The 23,527-nt window shown below is 42.8% G+C and overlaps 2 long non-coding RNA genes across 8 annotated transcripts in view; both read right to left on the bottom strand.

Moving 5' to 3' along the window:
* LOC119149468 overlaps positions 1-23,527 on the bottom strand; it is a 68,953-nt gene that overhangs the window by 14,247 nt on the left and 31,179 nt on the right. For 6 of the 7 annotated variants that reach the window (XR_005104704.1, XR_005104702.1, XR_005104706.1 and 3 more), the window contains 4 exons: positions 4,465-4,568; positions 927-1,107; positions 700-805; positions 27-240 (listed from right to left, as the gene is read on the bottom strand). This is a non-coding gene — a long non-coding RNA (uncharacterized LOC119149468). The remainder of the gene's footprint in view (positions 1-26; positions 241-699; positions 806-926; positions 1,108-4,464; positions 4,569-23,527) is intronic. The other variant, XR_005104703.1, reaches the window with a different exon arrangement.
* On the bottom strand, positions 11,881-15,991 carry LOC119149469. Its single transcript, XR_005104710.1, has 2 exons — positions 12,990-15,991; positions 11,881-12,847 (listed from the first exon to the last, which is right to left on the bottom strand). It is a non-coding gene; the product is annotated as an uncharacterized LOC119149469 (long non-coding RNA).

The raw sequence follows: 23,527 nt of genomic DNA, 5'->3' as shown, positions 1-23,527 counted from the left end.
CCATGTAATCCTTTTAAAATATTTACCAGCCCTGTCTTAAAGTTTTGTTCAGCTTCCAGTTTCCATTATTTCTACCGATGCTTTTCCTCATTCTCCCAATTCACAGCACACATTTGCTCAGAGCCATTTGTTCTTGTGCCAGGATGGTCACTCTGCTTGGATTGCTCTGCTGTACCCCACTGCTTGGCCCTGGATTATGCGTAGGGAACATTAGCATCTTCTTCCTGGTCTTCTGCACGGCTGAGTCAAAAAAAACCAAGTTGTCTTGGTGTCCACACGTAAGACAGGCTTCCTATTCACAGACACTCCAGCAGGCATCCTCGGCAAATTTACCTCCAGTTCAGCCTTTGCCAGGCACGAGCTGTGTACTCACTGAACTCTGCTATCACGATAGTACAGAAATGTCTCAATACACTGTAGGATGAGGTTTGTTTTCTCCACAGTCATAGTGCACCAGTGACTCACAGCCAACCTGCAAGCAAGCAAAACCTCTTACCTCGCTCTGCCCTCCCCTCTCTACACACCAACATTCATGGCCAGCTGCTTTTTCCTGGGTCAGTCATGACCTTTTCTGTGCTGACGATGTCCCCAGCTCCATGCCATCAGCAAAAGCTGCATTGCTTTCTCACGTTTTGTACATTACTGAAACCAGCCGATGAGATCCGTCCCACCTCCACAGGCTCCCACACCGCTCCTTACCCAAGAAGGTTTGTCCTGGGAATCACTAGGGTTTAGGTACAACATGGAAAGATGTCCAGCCAGAGAACCCAGCGTCCAAGAGAGAAGGGAACTTGAACTACGGACCCTGTAATGCAATAGAAAAGCTTATTTTAATAATGAAAAACATTTCCAAAAAAAATCAAAATGAAACATGATTTGGGGATGTTGAAATGTTGTGTTTATATGAAGATGTCAAAAAAATTTACCTTTCTAGGTAAAGCCTTTCAGAACTTCCACTGCAGAAAAGCGGATGGTCCAAGCATTTGATATGCTAATGTTCAGGCAATTTTTAGAAAAATGTATTACCTAAATATTTCTTTCCGTTCATTACTAAAATTCAAAATGAAGGTCACTTTTGGATCAGTCACATCAGACTCAGAGATTCAGCTGGAACACAAATGTTAATATATTTATGCACCAAATTAGACAGGTGACAGTTGGCACAGTTATCAGTTCATAAGCAAAAACAAAGCGAAAATGCAGGCTAGACTGCAAGGCTGCTCATCAAGAAAAACACTCCCTATCAAAATTACGGATTTTGCAATGAGGAGTAGTATCTGTTGGGATTACAACCTTATTCTCTGTCATAGTAGTTGAACTTTTAACTTGCTGGAGCAAATTGAGAAAAGAGCAAATGTCTGTACCTGTAGCACCCCTCTTTCTTGCTCTAGCACTTAAAACTCACGGAATTCAGCTGGTTATTCTCATATCTGCCTGTGTTCTCATGTGGTGTTCCCCACTAGTGTTAATCTGAGTGGGAATCAGCCACGATTTCATCTTGAATTTGAAATAATACAACAAAAAACCCTACATGAAACTATAGACATAGGAGAAGAATTCTGGAAATATGTTTTCTGGCTTTAAAAACTTTCAGGGTTTTTAAACAAAGTTTTCCAAACTGACTTTGCAGAAGAATCAAAACGCATAAAATTGGCTTCTGCAAAAAAAAAGCAAAACGTCTTTTGAATGGGCAGGTTGGCATCTTTTATTTTAATTTCCCACGTTTTGCTTTTTTGTTAGGAGGCTATGTCAAAGTGAAAATGCTGTATATATTATAGACATGATCTATGACGCAGAACAATATTTATAACATGCCTTTAAAGTTATGTAATGCTGAGAACAGAAATGCAATTAAAGTAGAGAGGAGAGGAGAGGAAGTTCTGCACTCTGCAGAGCGTGCTGTCTCATCTTTTAAACGATGCAACATGATGGAAACCAATAAATGTTTCTGCAGAGGTGACTGGTTTCTTGTATGATGTATTGATATGGGAGGAGTTGATCTCAAAGATGCATTTTTTTCAAAATCAATTTTTCAAATTCATTTGGGGAAAACAATGACATTTTCATTTTCTTTGTAAGAAAAGTATGTGCTATCTTCCCCATATGTTCTCCGAAGAGTGCAAGCAAAAGAGGGCATTTGGAAGTTATTTTCTAGTTTGTACTAAATTATTTCATGTGTTTCAAAAATAAAAAGCCGTGTTTATGCGCATGGCTATATTGCAGAGAGCCAGACAGCTTCTCAGAGATGGGAACCCAAGATGACAGTGGCATCAGAGACTTTCTCAGGGTGACAGCTACACCAGAGAGGTGGCTTGTTTTCCACTGACAGAGTACAGGTAACTAATTTCCTCATTTCACTTTCACAGAGATATTATTTTTTTTTATTTGCTTTTCATATAGCAACTTAAATATTTATCTCTCACTAGTTCCCATCTGCCACATTCCCCTCCATGCAACTGTTTGCTTGTGACTGATAAGTACCAGAAATGTGCCAAGTATTCACCTGTGTTAAATGCCCATAGGATACCAGGTATCAGAATTGTTAACCCTTCTCAAAACATATAGAATGTAACTTCAGGGCCATATCCCAAAAGTTCCTCGCCACAAAGCTGCCCACAGATCTTTGCCTTCTAGTGCTCCGAGCAGAGGGCAGATTGATCAGAAGAGCTGACACCACGCAGCCATGTAACCAGCGGTGCACAGCAGTGCCAGCAGCACTGATGACATCCCCATCGAGAGACATTCCCCTGCATCCCTGAAGAGTTGTGGCCTGGGTAACTCATGCCGCTGTGCCTCTCCAGCACGGTGTCCCAGATAACTCCTTCACGCCCTGCCGCAAAGGACTGGTGGTGAGAGAGATGCTGTGCAAGACAAAAGTCTGACAGCTGGGGAGAAGAGAGGCACCAAGTAAACCATTTACACTGCAAATCTTAATTTCTGGGGACATGTCGACTCTCTATGGAAAGAATCCAAATTCCCTGGGAAAATGCCCAAATCAAATAAAAATTCAACACTTTTCAACCAGCTCTAGCATACAAACAAAACAAGAGGGTGAAAAAATGAAAATGCATCCAACTGCAGTAATTTGGAAGAGGTTTATGCTCATTATTATCTCATTTGCTTGATTTTCTTTGGGGGGCTTGACCTGTTTGGGAATACGAATTTTGCCTTCCCCTGTATCAGAAGAGCAGGGTGTATACAAAGGGAAATGCAGACCAAAGCCTGACGACACAGAAAGGAGAGATGGCACAGAAATGGAGCAGAGGAAAGGAACGGGGTAAGGAATGTGCATGAAAAGTTGAGAAGGCTGCTGGTTATCAATGCCAAAATAATATCCAGCAACTGAGGGTCACAGCCTGAAGACATCACACAAGGTGATGGAGAGAGCACTGGGGATCACAGGCAAACCCGGCTGGTTTTCCTCCCACTTCTTCTATCCTCCAAGGCACAACAGCTGCAGGTGAGGGTGTTGCATCAGGTTTGGAGTCCTATCTAGACCGTTCCCATGCACCAGTTTTACACAGCAAAATATAACCAAAATTTTATTCTGGGAAGTCTCTGCGTATATAATGCACATGTGAACTTTCCAGAGAGAGGGCTCCATAGATCACCCTCTTCTGTATCAGGTGAGGAGGGTCCTGAAGGCACCTGGACTCATTCGCAAGACCATGTACAAGGATAATTAAGCTCTTGTATATTCATGCCTATGTAATGGGAGGCAGATTATTGCTGATCACAAAGTCAGCTCCCCACACATTTTAAAACCTGATCCTTCTGCTAAGCCGCTCAGACCTGGCAAGCCCGTCTCTTCAAACCCAACCATGTGCCCTCAGCTGAAGCAGTTCAACATGCGAGGGCATCACCAATGGCTACACTTGTATTTCTCCCTCACAGAAGCACCAGAAGTGGACAGAGTGGGACTTTTGCAATAACAACTTCAGAAATGTGAACATTTATAAAAGAGAAACTTGAGGGGAGAAAGCTCAATTGAGCCTTTTAGCATGTCACACCAGCCTCACGTGAGATCCTCTCCAAAATGGATATAAATGCATCAAAATGAACAATGAATCACAGCAGGTTAATTGTGATGAAAATGTTCTTGCTGTAGTTATTTGTTATTACAGCTTGATTTTGGACAGGATCTTATGAATTCTGACCTACTTTTTCCCCTCTCCAGCTATATAAGACTATGCCACACTCAGAACTGGGATCAGGCTAGTTTCTTATGGGTATAATTAGTTATTTAAGGAGCAAATATAGAAAGTAAAGGTGTTCTGACTGAGGCAAGCTTCAGTGACCCAAGGATTAGCCAAGTGAGGACCGAGCCATGTAGATATCCATTTGGACCCTCCTACCAGGGTGCCAGAATAACATTCTGTGCTCTTCCAGGAGTCTGGACACAAGCCAGTGCCAACAAACCATAGGTACAGAAAGACAAGCCACATTTTACAGAGCCGAGCTTACCCCACCACACTGCAGAGGTTTTGAGTAACCAGCAAACACATCCAGTGACTTGGGGTGTGAAGTCAGGGCTACTGCTGTATTAGCCCTGCCTCATTAAGTCTGCACTGGGAAAGAAAAGGGTGCGCACAATATTTTTAACATTTCCTTTTCAAAAGCCTAGAACTGAGAAAAGAGAAGAAAAACAAACACATGCATTTTTGAACAACCAACAAAAGCTGACAAATCCCAGCCCCAAAGTACTGAGAAACGGCACTCTAAAATTTGGAGGTTAGGTTTTAAGAGGAATACGTGAATAGCTCAAAGAAAATAAGATTATTTTGTGGAATCTTTCATTTTCAGTAAAAACCCTCCTTTTTTTATTTCACAAAGTGAAGTTTGGATGGACATTTTTTTAGCTAGCTCTCCTTGTAATCAGATATATAGCTCTAAGACCAGGCACATGGGCTCATTTTGCTAGGACCCTAGCAAAACATAAGCTCTTCTTTGACTTCATGGAAATGAAAGGAAGCCAACTTCTTACGTTAGACTTTTGTTTCCCTCCTTTCGCTCTTCAGGACAAGTGAAGAGTTCTGAAAAATTTGCTGAACTAAACGCATGCACTCTCAGAAAATTGACACAAGACATGCATGCTGTGGTTCCAGAACTGCAGGTCATTACATCTGGTAATACCTCACAGAAAACTTCAAAACAACAGTCAGAAATAATGTTTATCAAACACTCCCATTTTTGCATTGCTCTGCTCCTGCTAAAAGAAATACGGATATTTGCATAAAAACTGCTTTGATCTTAATTTTGTTCTTTTAAGACACACACGTTCTGCTGTTTAGTTCTCACTGGGATTCACAGATTTCTTCTGTGAATCCCCAGTCCACATCACCAATAGTGATGTGCTAATTTTGGACTAGAGTTCTGCTACTTGGGCAAAGATCAAAAAAATAAGAGGCTATTTTCTTGCAAGTACTTGGAGAAGTGTTAAAACCTGGAGCCAGAGGGAGAGCATGCAGGTCAACCAGTGGGCTGCTAGTTCTGCCGCCCTGCCAAGCTCACATTTGTTGTAATGTGAGCAGGCGGGGGCCACTGGGGCCAGGTCCAGATGCAGGGGGAAAACCAGACTCTGCCCAACAAGAGCTTAGGCTACAAATGCCACCAACATCCCTGAAATCAGATTAACAGAATTGTCTGTATCCACAGAAGAGGTTTTGGGGTTTTTTCCCTTAAAATGATCTGGGTTGTCTAAGTTCAGTAAGCTACTGGAACATAGTGTCATGGCCTTCACCAGAGCAGTCCCTTTCATCTTAATGGACTGCTCACAGGCTACGTGGCTTATTTAAGAATGCTCCAAATTGAAGTTTAGAACATCCCATCTCTGTGCTCCCATTTGATATCTGCTCCAGAACAGCGTGCCTGCACAGTGATGTCACTTCTCCATAACTGGTTTGTCTCTAACATGTAAGAAATGTTAAATAAAACATCCTTACAGGCATTTTGCAGGCTGTGAAAAGAGACTGGCAGTAGATGGTTCCATACCCAGTACCTTAGGTGCCACCGCCTGCTCTGCAGCAAGAACATTCATGGAAATCAAAGGCAAGATGGTAAATGTGTTTAAAATGTAACTTCGCTACAAAATTCTTCTTAAGTCTTGCACTGGGGGAGAATGAAACAGAACAGGATCTTATTCCTTTCGTATAGCAACCCATCCTAGCACTGTAATTTTCCTTTGGGTTATCTTCCTTCAGGTTATTTTCAAACTCTGAGTTCATTTAGAGCTGGTTCCCAGATGATCCCCCTCTCCCAGCCATGCAGGCTGGAGTTTGCTGGCTACAGGGCAGGTGCAGCACCTGCAGATGTAGCATGACCTTTTCCAGATACTCAAAGAGCACATCCATCAGGAAAACGATCCTGTTCACAAAACACACAGTGACACTGTGGAACTCATTGCTCCAGGAAACTGGCACAGCTCAAAACCTAACAGTAATAAAAAAGGACGGGATAGTTATGTGGCTCTCAAGAACATCCACAGTTGTCACAGGCAACGACAGCAAACATTTTGTGTTTGAGGGCTTACGTCGCTTCCTAACTCCTGAAGATCTGGATGGCACTGGACAACAAGGTCAAATTAGCCTCTTCTCACCCGCTGCGCCACAGGATCCTCAAGCCTTCCTCTGAAGACCATTCTAGATCATGTGGGTTCTTGACAATGGACTGGATGGGCAACAGTCGAACAAGGTCATCAATTCCCACTTATCTATACGACAGAAGAAGGGAGAGGAGAGTTCAGTTGCCCGATGTTTTCCCTTCTTCGCCCCTTTCCATTGAGATTTGCTAACAGCTGCCAGGTCCTTCAGTGCCTCTCACCCACAAAGCTCAAAGTGCTCTCTGTAGAGGTTATGTCCTGCCATCACCAGCCTAGAAAAGGATGTCAAAAGAGCTGGAATGACTTTTGTTAGCTGTCGCCCAGCAGCTGAGGGTAAGAATCAAGAAGAAAACCCTGACATGTTTCTAGACCTTCATAACTTTGCAGCCATGCTGGTATTTTCTTGTTGAGTGCGCGTGTCAAGATTCTACCCACTGTAGGCTGGTATCCAGCCTGCTGCCTTCTTCTAATCAGACTGGCTTCTCGCGTTGGGATTGTGGTGGGCTCTGCTTTGAAATGAGATGCCTGAAAATGGTTGACACCTGTAGTCCTCTGGCTCTTGGGAAAATCTGTTAACCTTCAAGAAAAGTCTTGGAGAGGAGGGACTTTCAAGTTTTACAAGATGGTGAAGTTCTCTTTGGTTCCTTTAAAAAGCATTAGCAAAGGTCAGATTAACAAGTCAACACTGAAACTAGATATGACCAAGACTCCCAAAATTGATGCAGAAAAGAAAAGAGGTGGGTGGGGACAGGGTGTGGGGGAGAAAGGCCCACAACACAACATTGGCTCTGATCCTTTCCCCCTTGTTGGGCCTGGGGCACACTTGATAAGGTGAAGGGAAATTGTAAAATTAGACCTGGCAACCTACACAGAGAGGCCCAGTGCAAAGCCCTTGGCCTGAGGCAAGCTGAGAAAGTTGAGGAATTGTGGGGGAAAGGGGACTTGGCAGGCTAACTTCCTGTGGCTGCATCCAGGGCTAATTAGTTTTCAGTGTTCTGTGTGTGTTTGAATGGAAATGAGCCAGCACTGAGAGGCACGGGGTGAGGAAATCAAAAACACATGCACCGAGAAGGAAGAAGGGGCGGGGGGGGGGGGGGGGGGGGGGGGGGTAGGGAAGGGAAGAAAAAAAAAAACAAAACCTGTCCTTTTTAGCTACATTTTCTTTTTCGGGAGGGCATCTCATCATTTTGTTCCATGAGCACTAAATCACCCTGGCTCCCCTGTCTATCACATCTCACATCTGCTTCAGAACTCATTAAACATCAAAAGGCCTGCCCTATCAGTTCTGCTTAGTTAGAAGTCTGAGTTACTAGAGTCCTAACCAGGGAAGATTTTGTATGTTTTTAATAATAGCTTAAGGAACTTCTTAGCACCCCATAAATTACTTAATGCAACAAACTCTTCCTGTGGACCAGCAAATGTTTTACAGAGGAGTTGAACGCTGCCTTAACATGCTTGTGGTCGGTCCAGAGTTACATAGCAACCTGCTTAAATGAACCTTTAATGCACGTTTCAGTTTAGGAATTGTTTTCCCATGTATCCTCTCCTGCCGCTAGCCCACTCTCATTTTTACTGCCGCTCTAATTTTATATAACTACATTATAACTTGTATTTCCACAGCATTTTGATCCTTGAGGACTCAAAGTCAATCATTAAAGCAGCGATCAGAACGCTGCGGCACCAATGAAACCTGCCTACCTCTGCCAAACCCCTTCCCCCACCCCAAACACACATGGACGGTGCCCTCCACTGCCGCATGTGCCAGGCAAACGGTTCATGAAAATAATTTATACACAGGAAACACAATGAACACTCCAGTGGGCGTTCGTTATTAGGAGTACCACAAGAGCTCTTTAAAATGAACTGAGCCTAGACCGAGTGCTTGTTATTCAAACAAAAGCAAACCAACTTCCATCAGGACACTCAAAAACTTTTTGTTTCTAGTGAAGTTTTTTTTCTGCCTAATTTGAAGTTTCTGTCAGCAGTATTATCACTAAAGCACTTCCATCCCCTTTTCTAGACTCACAAACACAGGGTTTGCACTTTTCCTCATGCTCAGGAATTACTAAATCACTTTTGGTCACACTTTTTAAAAAATCTAACCAGTGGTCAGACTGGAAAACGTTGAGTCCATAGGCAAACTTTTCAGATGGTGATGGGCAAATCAAAAAAAGAGGCTTTGAACTGAAAAAAAAATTGATTTAGCAATCATCTCCACTTGACTGACTCCGCTAAGCTTCATCATTTAGTTGCAACTGTTTCTTCTTCCATCTGAGGCTGGGGCATATCTACACTTCAGACAGCCTGAGGTTCTGCAGCATCCTTGACCCCTCAGGGTTGCCTTGATTCTTGCTAGAGCCCCAAAACTCAGAATCTCTTCTCTCTCAGTTCTGGGTGCAAGAAATCAACATCTCACACTTAAAAAAAAAAAAAAAAAAAAAAAGGAGAAAAAGTTAGAAAAAAAGCTATTAAAGAATGGTGGTCAAAAATAGCAAAAAACATAGTTGTATATAAATGTTTCTCTTTATTTTCATTTACCAGGAGTGACATTCTAGCCTAAAACGTATATAAGAATGTCTCTTCCAAAAACTTACAAATCAACAAAATATGTTTTTTCACATTTTTTTTCATTTTTTTTCCAAATATCAGCATAAGTAAAAGGAACTAAAAAATAAATAGCATGGCCCTCAGCTAAACTTATGGAGCCTGAGCAGAGATGTGTGTTAGCACATCCATTCCAAGGCTCCACGTCTCCGCTGGCTATCTAACCCTACCTTTGTGCAGGTGAAACAACCTTGGACATCTGAGGTGCTATTAGACTAGAGTCAAGGAAAAATGAAGTCAATGGCAAGTTACTAACCCTCTTCTAGGCTCGCTGTTGCTTGCCAACGACCTGTGGATGCTGCTCACTGAAGGAGATTTCCCTTCCCAAATGCAGCGTGCCTGGGTCCTTGCAATTCATTGGGGGGCAGTCCCGCCAAGCAGCCAGGGGCTCCTACCCCTGCGGTGGGGGCAGACAGCCTCTAAGGGAGCACACATGCCCCATGCTCACTCCTCCTTCACACAGAGTGTTCCCAGTGCTCTCCAAGCAGATCAGATTTAACAGAAAAGTACCAAGTTTATTCCAACGTGATGCACCATTAGGGAAGAAGTTACTTGGTTCAGGACTAAATATGAAGAGATACAGTCCAACAGGAGGGATGCCTAGTTCATTTAGCTCCATTTCAGGATCTGTGTGGCACTCCCTCCAATGACATGGCTGCTGATAGGACAATTTCACAGCTGTCAGAGCTGCCAGCGAAATTCCTGGGAGATCCATGGCCTCTGTTCATTGCTCCTCTAAAGAGGGACCTTTACCTGGGATAAGCTTCCCATAAGAAAACCCCAAGTGACCAGGGGTCCTGTTCAGTGTACCCATGCCTCTGGGGACTGTCTGCAGCCCTTCACCTTGACAAGTAATGCAATTAAGACATCAGCTTATAAGAGATCATCAGTGAAATGCAATGAGCCACAGTATTAGTCTCTCTTTATACTCTGCTTAAGGAACAAAGCATCAAGCTAGTCAATAAACCAACTCCCTTGTACGATGCAAGGCTGACACCCCCTACAAAACATGATGTTGGGGATTAAATTTAGTCCTTGAGAGTTCACATACGTCTAAGCACAGAGCTGTTCAATGGCTTATGACTCCAAAACTATTTACTACACAAATATACTTAAATGACAGAGAGGAATCCAGCTTACTAGCTCTAAACAGAGACTAGGCACATCAGGAAACGATGACAACTTGAAAGTAAGACTGAAAAATGCCTCAGCCACTGACCACTGTGCTTGAAAACCCGCATCAGATCATGAATATTCCAGAACCACTGGAAGACTAACATCACTAAAATGAAAAGTACCTAGAAGGTATCACTGCATAGGTAAGTCTTTCAAACAGGTTGGCCATGTGCTCGGGATCTGAAATCAGCTACGTTCAGCCCTTAGCTGATGTTCTCCAATACAGCGTTCAACAGCTGTAGTCTTCCTCCTGTAACTGCTATTTTCCTCTCTATTCAAGATTTGTATCCTGCACCAGTTTAAATTAAGCACCCCTATGGAGGAAATGACAGGTTCTGAGTGAAAGAAGCTCTAGGGAGTGTGTGTGCTTTCCCACTCTTTGATTTCTCCCTTCATGTGGAGCTCACACTGCCTTGGGATGATATTTACTCTTAACTTAGAGTCGAAGAACATATTTGCTTTCTGTTTTTCATTAAATACAGAGGGTTTCACAAAAGAGGCCATTTTTCATCAAAAAATTGTTTTCAAGTGAAAAATATCTATCAGCTCTACTCCTGACTCTAAACAATTCCTGGCCTAGGAGCACATTACTGTGACTTTACAGTTCATAGAATGTGACTCAAGAAATGAGAAAAATGTTTTCAAGAAGTTACCACAAATACTTTTTTTTTCTAAAAAACGAAGTATTTATATCCCAGCTAACAGTCCAGCTGGTAGCCTGCATGCCATCTGAGACAGCCACAGCATTCACTAGCATCAATCTCACTCCCTTTTTTTGATGACGGGCTCTACATTTGCTTTCACTCAGCCTCCTGGTTCCTCCTTCATTTTCTATCACTTTAAAATAATTGTCAGTAGCATGATATAAGCTGTAGTGTTTTTGTCCTTCTACCTACCATGTCTTGCTGCACTTAAAGATGCCCCAGGATAAGGACAGCTGTCTAGGCTGAAGGAGGCAACTGAGCAGAAGGTACCTGAGAGGTGTCAGAGTCATAAATTGAAGGTGCTTGATGCACTGTGGCTAATATACCACACGGGACATTACATTAAAGCTTTAAGGGGTGAAGTATATCTTACTTTGGTTCTAAAAACTTTCATAAGACGTTCTTCATATGTGCTCAAATTCTTTGCGGCTTCATCAAAGCAAAATCTAGCCTCTGTTCAAGCAGGCAATTTTCTTTTTTTTTTTTTCCTTCTTTCTTTTCACCAGAGACTTCCTGTGAATCTTTTTTTTTTTTTCTAAAATGACATAAATCCCTCCCTCATCAGACCGGTGCATACAGCATATTTGGAAGCAGCTTACATAACCAAAATAAAACTGCATTTCTTAGCAGAAATTAGGTCAATGATCTGAGCCCTCTGTAGTGGTGCGGTTTCGGACCTATGGAAGCCAACAGCTTTCCTTTTAGCTTCAGACTAAAGCATTGCTAATCACAGAGTTCAGAGACCATGACTCAAATGCAAGAAAACTGTTAGACTCACTTAAAATTCATGAAATGGGCTTAAAAATAATAAACAGTAATATCTTTAATGTCTTTCTATATTTTCAGCCTTCACATTTGGCCCTCTTAAGGTGCAAATATGCTGGTTTTATGGACAAAGGATGAGATACACAATCGCTTCTGCAAAACAAAGAAACTAAAATATTAAACTAAAAACAAGACACACAGGTAAGTAGCATGAATTAGCAGCATGAAGTGAGGTGAAAAGGCACAGTGGAAATTCAGTCTGGTTTGAGAAAAGCACCGATTCTCCCCTTTTTCAAGTTCTGAGACAGAAAATAAGATAACAAAAATAAAAAGACATCTGCACTCAGAAGATTTGATAATGCATTCCATGTTGGCAGGACACTGTGAGCTAGCTACTACATGCCAGTAACACAGCCAAAGAAGGCATCATTGCCCAGGCAGAGAGGCGAGCTGAAGTCATTAGGGATATGCTAACAATACAACCGCCGAGTTATAACTGTGCATCGTGATTTCTCTAGAGAGCTAAGCAGAAAATAAAACTGCTGCCTCCTCCGATGGAGTATAGCCAAGGAATGCAGAAGCAATGCTGTTTGACATCTCTAGACTGAGTCCTCCCAGTAAGCAAAACACTGGATATAGAAAGCAGGTGTGATATTTTAGCATCTCTGCAACATCTGTCCATTTAAATATCTAAGCACTGGTAGTACGTACATCACCATGATATAAAAAAGTCCCAGAGTTATCCCGACAACGTGAAGCCACAGTCCAGTAGCTGAGAGAATTTTTAACTTTATTTCTTCTCCTCATTTTCCATTCTCTTTGCCTTCAGTTGCTGTTGTTGTTGTTGCTGTTTTAAGCTTCAGTGAAGTCAGGAGTTTCTACATTTTATTCAAAGGATGCCAAAGTCCCATCTCCACTGCAGAGCAAGCCAGTCACTGCAAAGATTTCACCTCCTGCTCCCGTGCTATTGCTTTCAAGTCTGACGGTTTCATAACACTGCCTGTAAAATAATACACAACTATCCACCATATCATTTGATCCCTGAAGGCGTATCACTTCACCTTTCCTTATCACTTAATTTATTTCTTCATCTATGTATTATTGCTCTTGCAAACCCTTTGGCAGCACATGCTGTCACTCACCTGGGAAGAATGACAGTGTCAGCAAAGAGCTGGAAGGTAAGGAAGATCCTGGTCTGCATGCACCCGGAGGTTCAGTTTTCTCTGGAGCAAAGAATTATAAATAAATTTCCTGCAAATCAGCAGCACCTGGCTCTGGACAGACCAAGGTCTTCTGCAGCATGATTTTTTCCTTAATAGTGGCTCTTACTCCCACTTCAGCTTTGTGGAATAAAGGAAGTTTGACTCTTCAATTCTGTTCTTAACTATTTGGGTTGGACTTGATGATCTTAAAGGCCTTTTCCAACCTAAATGATTCTGTGATTCTACAATTCTATTAGTGGTCCTTTCTCTGAATATGTTAATGAAATCTCTGCCTTTCCTCTCACAGAATAAGCACACTGCATTTTGCATTTCCAACTTCCTGTCTAGAAAATGAAGCTGATAATGCAAGAAATAAAATATAACATAGAAAGTTACCCATTATTTGCAAACATCTACATTCCCGGGCAGCCATCCTTCCAAGGGCTAGATTTTCTGAGGTCTAGTCAACAATTCAGGCTCCCTGAATGGTTTTCCCTTCTTCCTTCCTTTCCTTTTGAAAAACAGGTTTTAAAGAATCTAGGTCAAGCATTAACTCTTCTTTTCTTTGCTGCTCTTCTTCTCTCCCTTTGAGTCTCAGGTAACTCTTGCTTTGACACTATCCCAACATTTTCATTTACGGATCAGTTGTGTTTCAAACCTTCCGTCTCAGAACAGCCCCTCATTACATACACTGCCTGCCTCTTGTTCTCTGAAAATGTGGGTTTTTTTCATGAAGGAATGCTAGCTCTTTGTGCTGTAATTACACTGGGTCTGCAAGAGGAGGCTCTGGGGAAAGGCAGGCTCCATGAGGCTGTCTTCATGGGGACTTCTTAGGAGGGCTACAGGAAGGACACAGCTCTCCCAGGAAGGAAAACAGTTCCTCTCCCAGAGCACGTGAATCCTCAGGGATATACTGAAGACAAGGCCATCAGTGGAAAAGCTCTGGATTTCCCTGCTCCCACACATGTAACACTAGTGGGAGGGTGTAAAACTGAAGACACTGATGGGAAGAACCAGCTTGTTGTCAGCCTCACTGTGTCCATTCAGAAAAGGACCATATGAATGCACACGACTGCCCTTCCTCTTCTGCTGAGGATCCCAATTTCTTAGTGCTTGTTCTCTCATCCGCTAGAATCAAAATTACAATGGCCCAGTTCTCCTTTACTGAGGTTTGATTCCTATAAATTCCCATGGAAGTCAAACGGAGCCAACCTGAGTAAAAAGTAAGTAAACAGTGAACATGGGATTGAGGGTTTGGTCCTGCATTTTCTAACCTTCTTTTATCCTCTCCTTTTTTCCTTTTTCTCTTCTTTCTTCTACTTCTTCCCTACACTAGTGAATTCAGGAATTAGCTCCATGTCCTCTGTCAGCAGAACTTCCTGGGTCCCAGCACCAAATTGCTCTCTGCCTCCCTCACCCCCTCCATCCCTCTCAGATGGCAAAGCAGATACCAGACAGTGTCTTCACTGACTAGACTCACTCACTTCTGAACAATAGTTATTTTTTCTGTTCAGTTTAGGAAACTATTTTGTTCTTTTTTGACTAAATGGAATTTCTGACAGTTATCAGCATACATAAAGCTTGCGCTCCTCCCTAAACTTGGCATTTTGTGGCATTTGCTGGTTGGAGAACATTTTGTTTTCTGCCTTGGTGGTTAGCAGCAAATGCACATTTACATTTGTTTGTTCCTTTTTCTTGCGTCCTCACTTAAAAAAATGAATCAGTACACTTTTCACTGCTGAGTTATAGCTAGCTAAAATTGCCTCTTTACCCTTTTCTGTTCTGTATAGCTTGTACAGCTCATGCTGTCCTTCCAGATTTAAGCATCACTTTATTAAATTTTAAGGTTTACTGCATTGTAACATACATCCATTAGCACAGAACTGCTTATCTGATTCACAAGCTCCCTTGTACCTTAATACATTCAGACGCTCCTATTTTAAATGTTTAAAATAGCACCATCTTTCGGCTTTTGTTTATCTTCTGATGTAAAGAGAACCCACCGGACTATGTGTGTTAAGCCAAAACTTGTGTTTCTTATCAGGTTTAGACATACACCAGAGGAGCAAACTCATCCATCAGGAATCATTTACACCTGTACATGTCACCAGCTCGCGATCATTCGCAGTGCTGTGGTAACACGTGTACATAATGCCAAAATGAGATCATCTCTTGCGTGGTGTTTCTACACACATGAAGCCCCTACATGTGAAAAAAGAGGTGCAACTATTAGTTACAACTGTAATTTTGCAAAATTGAACAAAGAAATTAACACTAGCCTGACAATCAGACACAACTCTTCTCTTCGAATCATTGCTGACAGGAATATTTTGCTGAAATCCCCAAAGCTAAAGCTGAGCTATACAAATAAATACTGTAGCAGATCCTGACAGGAAGACGTTCAGCCCAATCTTTTCCAGATGGCAGTGATGGATGGCTGTGTGCTTCTATTTATTTGGTTTCCCAGGCAATGGTGTCCTGCTTTCACTGGTCATCACTTGAAGTGCTTTGGCTTACAGACCGGCACACCAGTCATGCAGGCTGCCAGGCAGGTATTCTGGTGGGTTTACTCATTGCTTGGATGTCACGACTCCAAAAAAGAAGCAAAATTTTACCACCTTGCTGGAATTATTTTCTAAAAACTGCATGTCTTAAAATTTGTGACAAACTCTTGGCACAGGACTCAAGGAGCTCCCAGGTAAAGCAGAGACCGGTCATACGTGACTTGCTGATTGCTGAGATATGCCAGTTCTGAAAACAATACAGTGACCTAAAGACTGGGGTGGAGGGTGGTGGGGGGGTGGGGGGGAAGTGAGAGAGAGAGAGAGAGAGAGGAAAGACATCCGAATCCCAAACCACATTGACTGAAAATGTGGCTGTCACTATTGTTCTGTTCTGTAAAACACATGGTACTTTACATAGGGCTATAAAACAAACGTCCATAGATCAGGGACTTACGTTATAGAATAATGTGTGGGGAAGAGTGGAGCTGGGATACAAAGGCTTCTGAATCCAGACCATTCATTTCGCTTGGCCATGCTTGAATAGTGAACCAAAGTTATTACCAACAAACACATGTTTGGTGGCCTAGGTAAAATGATCCATTGTCTCCAGATGATGTTCATTTTACAGGCACCCATACCAGGAAATAAAATGAGACGAGAACTGCTTGCTGCAGAGGTATGAGTTGCGTGGTGCTAGCACGTTGTAAGCAATTTGGGGCAGAGGCTGTACTTTCATGTGTTCATTTAACATCAAACATAACAGGGCCATATTGATGACTGGGGCTTTTGAGGCTACTGCTAACACAGCAACGGATAAATGCAAATTCTTGGTAACAAGAACTTCCTGGTGAAACCAGGTGACAGCTGAAATGTGGACACACACAGGACTGAATGCAGAATGGAAACAGGCACAAGGAAATGCATGCCCTTCCCAGGGTCTCAAGTCACCGGTGTACACAGTCATTTTTAGGAGGGCAATACAGCCAGTCCAGTGCAATTACGATAAAGCCGCCTTCCAAATGAAAGCACTCACATTAACAACAGTAAGTGGACAGATTAGGGGAAGGTTTCTCAAAAAAAAGCTTTATCTGGAATCCAAAGACAGCAGGAAGTGAATGAAATTGGTTGAGGCTGTGGGGATGTGGTCACGCTTCTCTGTGTAGATGAACAGATGGGCAGCAGAGTTCGGCATGTGCTGGTTTGGACAGCTGGGACTCGAGGAAGCCCTAGAAAGGGAATGATAAGAGTACAAGAAAATGAAGGCAGACTGAGGATTTCAGCAGACACTGACTTGCAACACCAGTGCACTCAGGCACAAGTCTTGCAAAAGGCAGTCACCACCTACTAGATTAGAGACTAAGGTAACCTGCCGGGCTGAACCACACTAGAGTCAACAAAGAGAAAAATGAAGTTATAAAAACACCAGCAGCCATTGCAATGGCAGATAATCTGAAGTCAGTAATAAAGCAGTGTGCCTGTTGTTATGCTGCCTACATTAACTAGGCTCTCCTGTGGGTGCACGTTATGGTTCTACCTTTAACTGCACCACCATATGTCACTTTTTCTTTACAAGTTTTCATTTAACAACAAATAACATCATTTAACATTCACACTGAAAAATTGGAACCACAAAAATACGGCACACTAGTGGCACGTGTACGGCTCACCAACAGCATAAGAGTCTTTTTTCAACCAACATGGCTCAAAGTTGCATTTTCAAATACCTGGCAGCAATATTAGATTGACAACTTCTTTCATCCTACATAGAGCCCTCTCAGTATTATTCACAGGTAAGTGAATAAAAAAGGAATGAAGACTCTTTTCCTTCCAATCTGGCTCTTTTAACCCATTCTACTACACATCTCCATCCTGCTTCTTTCTCACCTTGGTCCTGCTCTCCTCATCCAGCTGTTCACAGCTGCCTGCCTCAGAAAAATCATGTTGGCCCCATACCACCACAGAGCAAAATCTAGCCTCAGCCCTTCAGCCAGCCCCCCCTGATCCTCTCCCACCCTCCTGCCATCATGTGCCAGGTCCCAGTCTCCTGCCCAGGTACCTCTGGTCCCTGCCAGAACTCCAGCCTGCCAACAGCAGCCGAGCTGCCTAAGCAGATGCCATAGCTAAGGAAAGTGAGGATTTCTAAATGGATCACAGCAGTAATTTATTTTATACATACTCCTGGCAAAAAATTCATTGCTCACACACAATATGCTGTTGAGTTCCAGATCATTTTTTTCCTAGCCACTCAGCACCAGTGCTACAGCTGCAGTTGGCCCAAAGAAACGGAGGAGTGAGGTGAAGACACAAGCAGCAGCAGCAGCAGCAAGATCCCAGTTATTTGCTGAATGTGACATTTTCATACAAGAACAAAACTGCAATAAGGATAGGCAAGTTTCTTCATTTACGATGAGAATCTGAAAAATGATCCCGATGACTTTAATTCACTCTTCCTGTAGATTCTGAGTAGAAAACTATCTCAGCTTTCAGGATCGTGCTCAAAGCCCACCACAAAGGGAAATAAGCAATCCCACATGCCAAAGAAGCAGATGAACAGGTAGGCACACAGATTTTATAGCTAAAGGGGAAAACTAGGAGGTTATCACGACTTCCAGTGTAAGGCACAGAAATCCTACATAAATCCCAAAAACTTCTTGTTGAGCTGAAGGACATCTCACAGGCAAACAGCCAGCCATAATGCACATTAACTCAGTCACTTCAAGTAAAGAGGAATACACTGCATTTGCTGATGAGTTTTTTCCAGCAACTCTTTGGCCTCCACTGTAGGTGTCTGAACTTGATTTTCAGTGTGGATTTGTCTATCTTACAATGTCTAAACTTGCAGTCTTTTGGTCATTTCAGCCTTTGTCTGAGCTGTTTGATCAAAATCCTTTGTCTGTATAGTTACCTACAGACCATCGCTGAGCTTTCATCTAATTTCCACTTGAGTTGCTCTTCCATTATGAAGACTCCTTCGCAGTCATATTTGTAATTGTTTCTAAACCCTCATCATTTTTTCATCACCTTTTTGAAGTGTAGACAGCAGAACTGGGCGCACATCTCATGCCAGCTATGTATTACCAGTGCTGTTAGCAGAGGAAACACGATCTCTTTATTCAGTGTTGTCTGTTTATACACCCAGTGATTACCCAGCCATCACTCACTGGGCTCACTCAGCCATAGCCCTGCACCAAAAGGTCATATTCAGTAACTGACCACAAGCCAGACCTTCCTTCCCAAGTTACCGCTTCCCAACCAATAGACATCACGCCAGGGCTACCTACTTTCTTTGTCCTACTAGTGTATAGCATTCCATTAACTCCAAACAGGTGAAAATAAGTGACTTTATTCCAGCAGGGCGGGAGTCGCGGTGTCAGCCCCATGCAAACTTTCACAATTAAGAGCATTTTGATGACTCACCTCTACAGCATGGTGCTAACCGGGGGATTTAACAGATCTAGCCAGTTCCTTTGCAGACCATGTATTTAAGTTGTATTTCCTGCTAAGGAATATCCTTTGTGTAGCAGCTCAACAGGAATTCTATAGGCTGCACCATTTACATCCTGAGAGAGAGGGAAACTGGACATAAACCTAAAAGGAAAAATCCTACCAGGTAAGAAGGAGACTGGGAGAGATCCCAGTAATGGATTATTTCTAAATACAGAACCCTACTTGAGTGCTCAGCTACATGCAGAAGAAAATAAATCGATCACATTCCACTCAGTCACACTATTGATGTTTGTCATGGACATGTTTATTCACCTGACTTTTGGCCAGCTACAGATACCGTACCTTTCACCACCTAAGGAGTTCCACTTCTATTGACATTCCAGTGGGGACTGTGGAATTTCACTCAAAGAGCTCACCACAAAGCGCATGCTCTGTCAAAATAGCAGCAAATGCATAAAGAAACTAACCTCCAAATACCCTATTTAACGTTTGTGTGAGGTGATGCAATTTGTCTGAAGACAATGTGTTCCTAGCTGATGTTAGGGCCAGCAATGGGTTTGACGGCCCATTCTCAGCACATCTGAACAGGCTTGTAGGCAGGCACTGGCTGAAAATATACTGGGATTCTATGACTGATATTCCATCATTTCTGCCAATACACTGTAGAAAACCAATTTTATTTCATTCAACTAGAGACATTTTAAGGGGGAAAATATACGGGGGGGAAAGGCAAATCCCTAGAGTTCAAAACCAGCAGTTCCAAGAATGGAGAATCAAGATCTCTCTTTCAGAATTTATTGGACCAGAATGGAGGAGCTCAAATTTGCACAAGTTTTGTGTGAAGGGACATAAACTTGGGGAACTGTGTGCTGCTGACACTCTCAGCAGGGGCTTAAGACTGCTTCTGGCTGAAGTCCATGCTGATTTACAATGCTCAGCATCCTATCAAGACAGCAACATATGTTATTCCTATTATCTTGCATTCTTTCCTTCCACTCAGTTGTGGAGTATCAACTCCAACACCATATAGTCCAGTGCTAGGAGAGATGGCAATCATGAAGATTGTAATCACATTGATCTAACGGTCCAAAGGACTCTGCTGCAGACACATTTTCCTGACCAGAACCATGGAGCTGAGTTTTACCCATGTAAGGCCCAATCACTTGAACTTCTCTCAAAACGCCATGCTGCTGGTTGCATGAAAGCTATGCTGCATATACTTAGAGCCTTTGCAAACAGAAAACTAACACCTTTGCCAACCATTGAAGCCATTTTAGCTATGAGACAAGAGAACTGCACTGTGTTCACGACTGCTATTCTAAAAATGTTAGAAGATTTTGTTCTGACTTTTAAAGAAGGAAATTAAGAGAATAGCTTTCTCCCTTTTGATTTCTGTTGATGGGATTACACTTCAAATAAACAATCAGGCCAGAATGGGAGCCAAAGTGACTCCTGTTGACTCCAACTGACAGATTCTGCAGACTACCAGATATGGCACTTTCTTGGTGCAGGTGAAACCGACATTCAAGTCCCTGCTCCAATGAATACTTACAGAAAGTGGCATTTGCCACATGAACTGCTGGATTTCCAGAAAAGACCCAACAGCTCTCTGGCCTGAGTTCTCACTGGGAATACGTGAGATAAGGGCTGCAAGTGTGGATCAGGCAGCCTGGGGACTTTCCCAGAGTTTCCCATAATGCAGTTGAATCACTTGCCCTACAGGTCTTCTGGAGAAGGTGAAGATACATCTCCCCTTTATACAGAACAAATCACTTTTGGAGACCTCTTCTCAGCTGAGTGTTTCTTTTAACCTAATTTAATACTGCCCCAAACTGAAAGCATAGCATCTGTTTTCTGTTAAGAGAAGAAATCATGCTCTTGACTCCCTTTCACACAAAATGTGACCGACAGCCTAAGAAAAAACTCGATGAACACACACTACCCATGTTCCCTGGAAATGGGGTGAATCTTGCAGGCAAAGCTCTTCTGTGAGCTCCTGCAAGCTCTAGAGCTCACATCACCTCTAGACAGTGATTAATTTAGATAGAAAATTCTATTTCCAGCTAGAAAACGTTCTTTTCACATGAGCTAGTTCAAGCAGAATTCAAACACATAGGAAAGATACTAACAGAGCAGTTTGTACAGAGAAAATTTTCACCTAAACAATGAGCCAAATTTCTAACTATTCCCGCAGTATTTTCAGTTTAATAGTTGTCAGGGCCCTGACTGCACTAACAGGCCTTAGCTGTGCCGACCAGCCTTACCTCTGGACTTCTCCCACACACCCTGCCCATGGGCCCAGGAGCTCCCTGCAAGTTCAGCCCTGAGCTAACCAGCCCTTGCTTGAGATCTGTTGTAGGACTGCTGGTCTCTAGAGCAGCCACAGCCTTGCCTGTGCCTGAACTTGAACCTCATTGTTTTGGACATTGATCATGGACCTGTCTTGTCACTACAGCCCTTCCCCACGATCACTGGACTCTGTCTGAGCCTGGTTACCCTCATGAGACCCAAACTTGACTTGTGGATTGGCTTCCTGGCTTGACCTTGTACTTGCTTCGTCATCACAAGCTTGTCTAATAATCTGGACTCTTGGTTGAACCTGGCCCTGGTCTGCTCTGCTCACCTCATTTGGGCATGGTGGAACTAGACCTTGCCTGGTAAAGCCATTGCCCTGCCAGGCATGTTACTCTCCTTGGCTCCCAGGTCCCCACTCTTTAGGAAGCAGCTTGTCCTCGCTGCTCTCTGGCAATACTCAGTTATTAGGAAGAGAACTCACTAAAGATGTGCTTCCCAGATTTTAGGTAAATTAATCCAACCGCCCTACCCATACTGTTGAAAGACTCTTAATTGTAATGGCACATGTTTACTACATCTCCCACTTGTCCCTCATCTCTCAATCAGGAAGCCTAGGCAATGGGAAATGCCAACATAGCTCCTTGCCAGGACGTTCTTTCTTGGTGATCATAAACACTGTCAGACATTATAGCCAGAGTCTAGTACCTCTCACCAATATGAACGGAGCATCCACAACACATGGCTTCTTATTGTTACAGATGGTCTACAAAATGAGGAAGATGCATCTTAAATTCACTTGTACTTTTGAAGGCCTTCTTCAAAATTTTAAGTTTAAAAAAAACCCAAAAAATTCCACCAAATCAAAATTTCAGACTCCTCTAAATATAAGACAGCTTGTGGGATGAGGAAGAAAAGGTTTCAGAAAATACACTCTAAACTGCCACTCCACATCAGTGTCCCTTTCTATATTGAATGTTCATAGACTCCCCCCGCCGACAGAGGAGGGCAGGTGTGACCCCTGCTTAGAGCCCGCTTCCCAGCACCTCACACGGAGACAGCAGCAGTTCAAAGTAGCAAGCTTGCAATGCTGGAAGACTGGAAAATCCTGACCTAGTTTGTAATCTGAAGATAGGGAAATACCTGATTTTTTGTCCTGTGTACAAAGTTAAATATCCCCTTTCCAAAATTCAAATACAACGAAAATATTGTCTTCCATTCAAAGCTGTCTTGTGTTTGGGTAAATGCATTACTTACAATTTAAATGAAAGGTAAGAGTAGGGGAGGCTTATCAAATCTGACCCATTTTCTAGTCTTATGTCTTCCAGACAGCTACTTCCAATGCTGCCTACTCCTCACTGCCCAAGATGTCCTTGTTCTGGGAACCAGCAGCCTGGAGCTAGCAGAAAGTCCAGTGAATGTTTTCCATACACATGAGTAGCCCAGAACAGATTCCAAACAAAGCTTCAACACTTTGAATAATTAAGGAAAAATATTCTGTAACTCTGGAAAGTCTTTCAGAGGCAGAAGCATCTTGTTCTTTTCTACAGGGAGTGGATGTGCTAAAACTCACTGTGCCCTATACAATACTGGACATGCATAAAAATCTGTATCTTTGCTGTGCGTAGACATTGTGTTGGTCAAAGCAATATTTCTTCGAATACTGAAAGCACCAGAACTGTTATGGCCCCGGAGAGCCCCTGACCACAGAGAAGGATGCACTAAAAAGCTGAATGTAAACACCAAATTACATGAATATGAACAACCTGAACAGCTATTTGGTCCCAAAAAACTGTTTCAGATAGTATCTCATGACAGTTGCTTCTGAACTTTATTATTTCTTGGAATGGGGACTGTGATAAAGATAAATCTTCCCCCTTAAGTAGGGGCACGACAGGTAGAGGTGCACAAGGAGACCATCAGACAGCAAAAAGGCCACTGGTTATTTTCAAGCTGTCTGAAATACGGTAATGAAGAAAAGCTTTCCTGAAGCAAATGAAGGAGAAGGAGAAGGATGGCTATTGTCTCTCAGTTATGAGGAGACTAGATAAGAACAGGAATCAATAAGGTATCCCTGATTGCTGTACAAATGCATGAATCAAGGTGTTCCAGTATGTATCAGAGCCTGCCCTGAGTGCATCAACATGTTCTGCAGCCACCTCCCACCCCATCCAAGGGGCTTGGCCACTGGGATCAAGCTGGGCTCTAGAACGGCACAGCTGTGTAACTTGGATG

The sequence above is a fragment of the Falco rusticolus genome, chromosome 5 (genome assembly GCF_015220075.1).
Source record: "Falco rusticolus isolate bFalRus1 chromosome 5, bFalRus1.pri, whole genome shotgun sequence".
Classification (NCBI taxonomy): domain Eukaryota; kingdom Metazoa; phylum Chordata; class Aves; order Falconiformes; family Falconidae; genus Falco; species Falco rusticolus.
The sequence above is the reverse complement of the archived record's forward strand: the minus strand, read 5'-3'. Positions and strand labels throughout refer to the sequence as shown.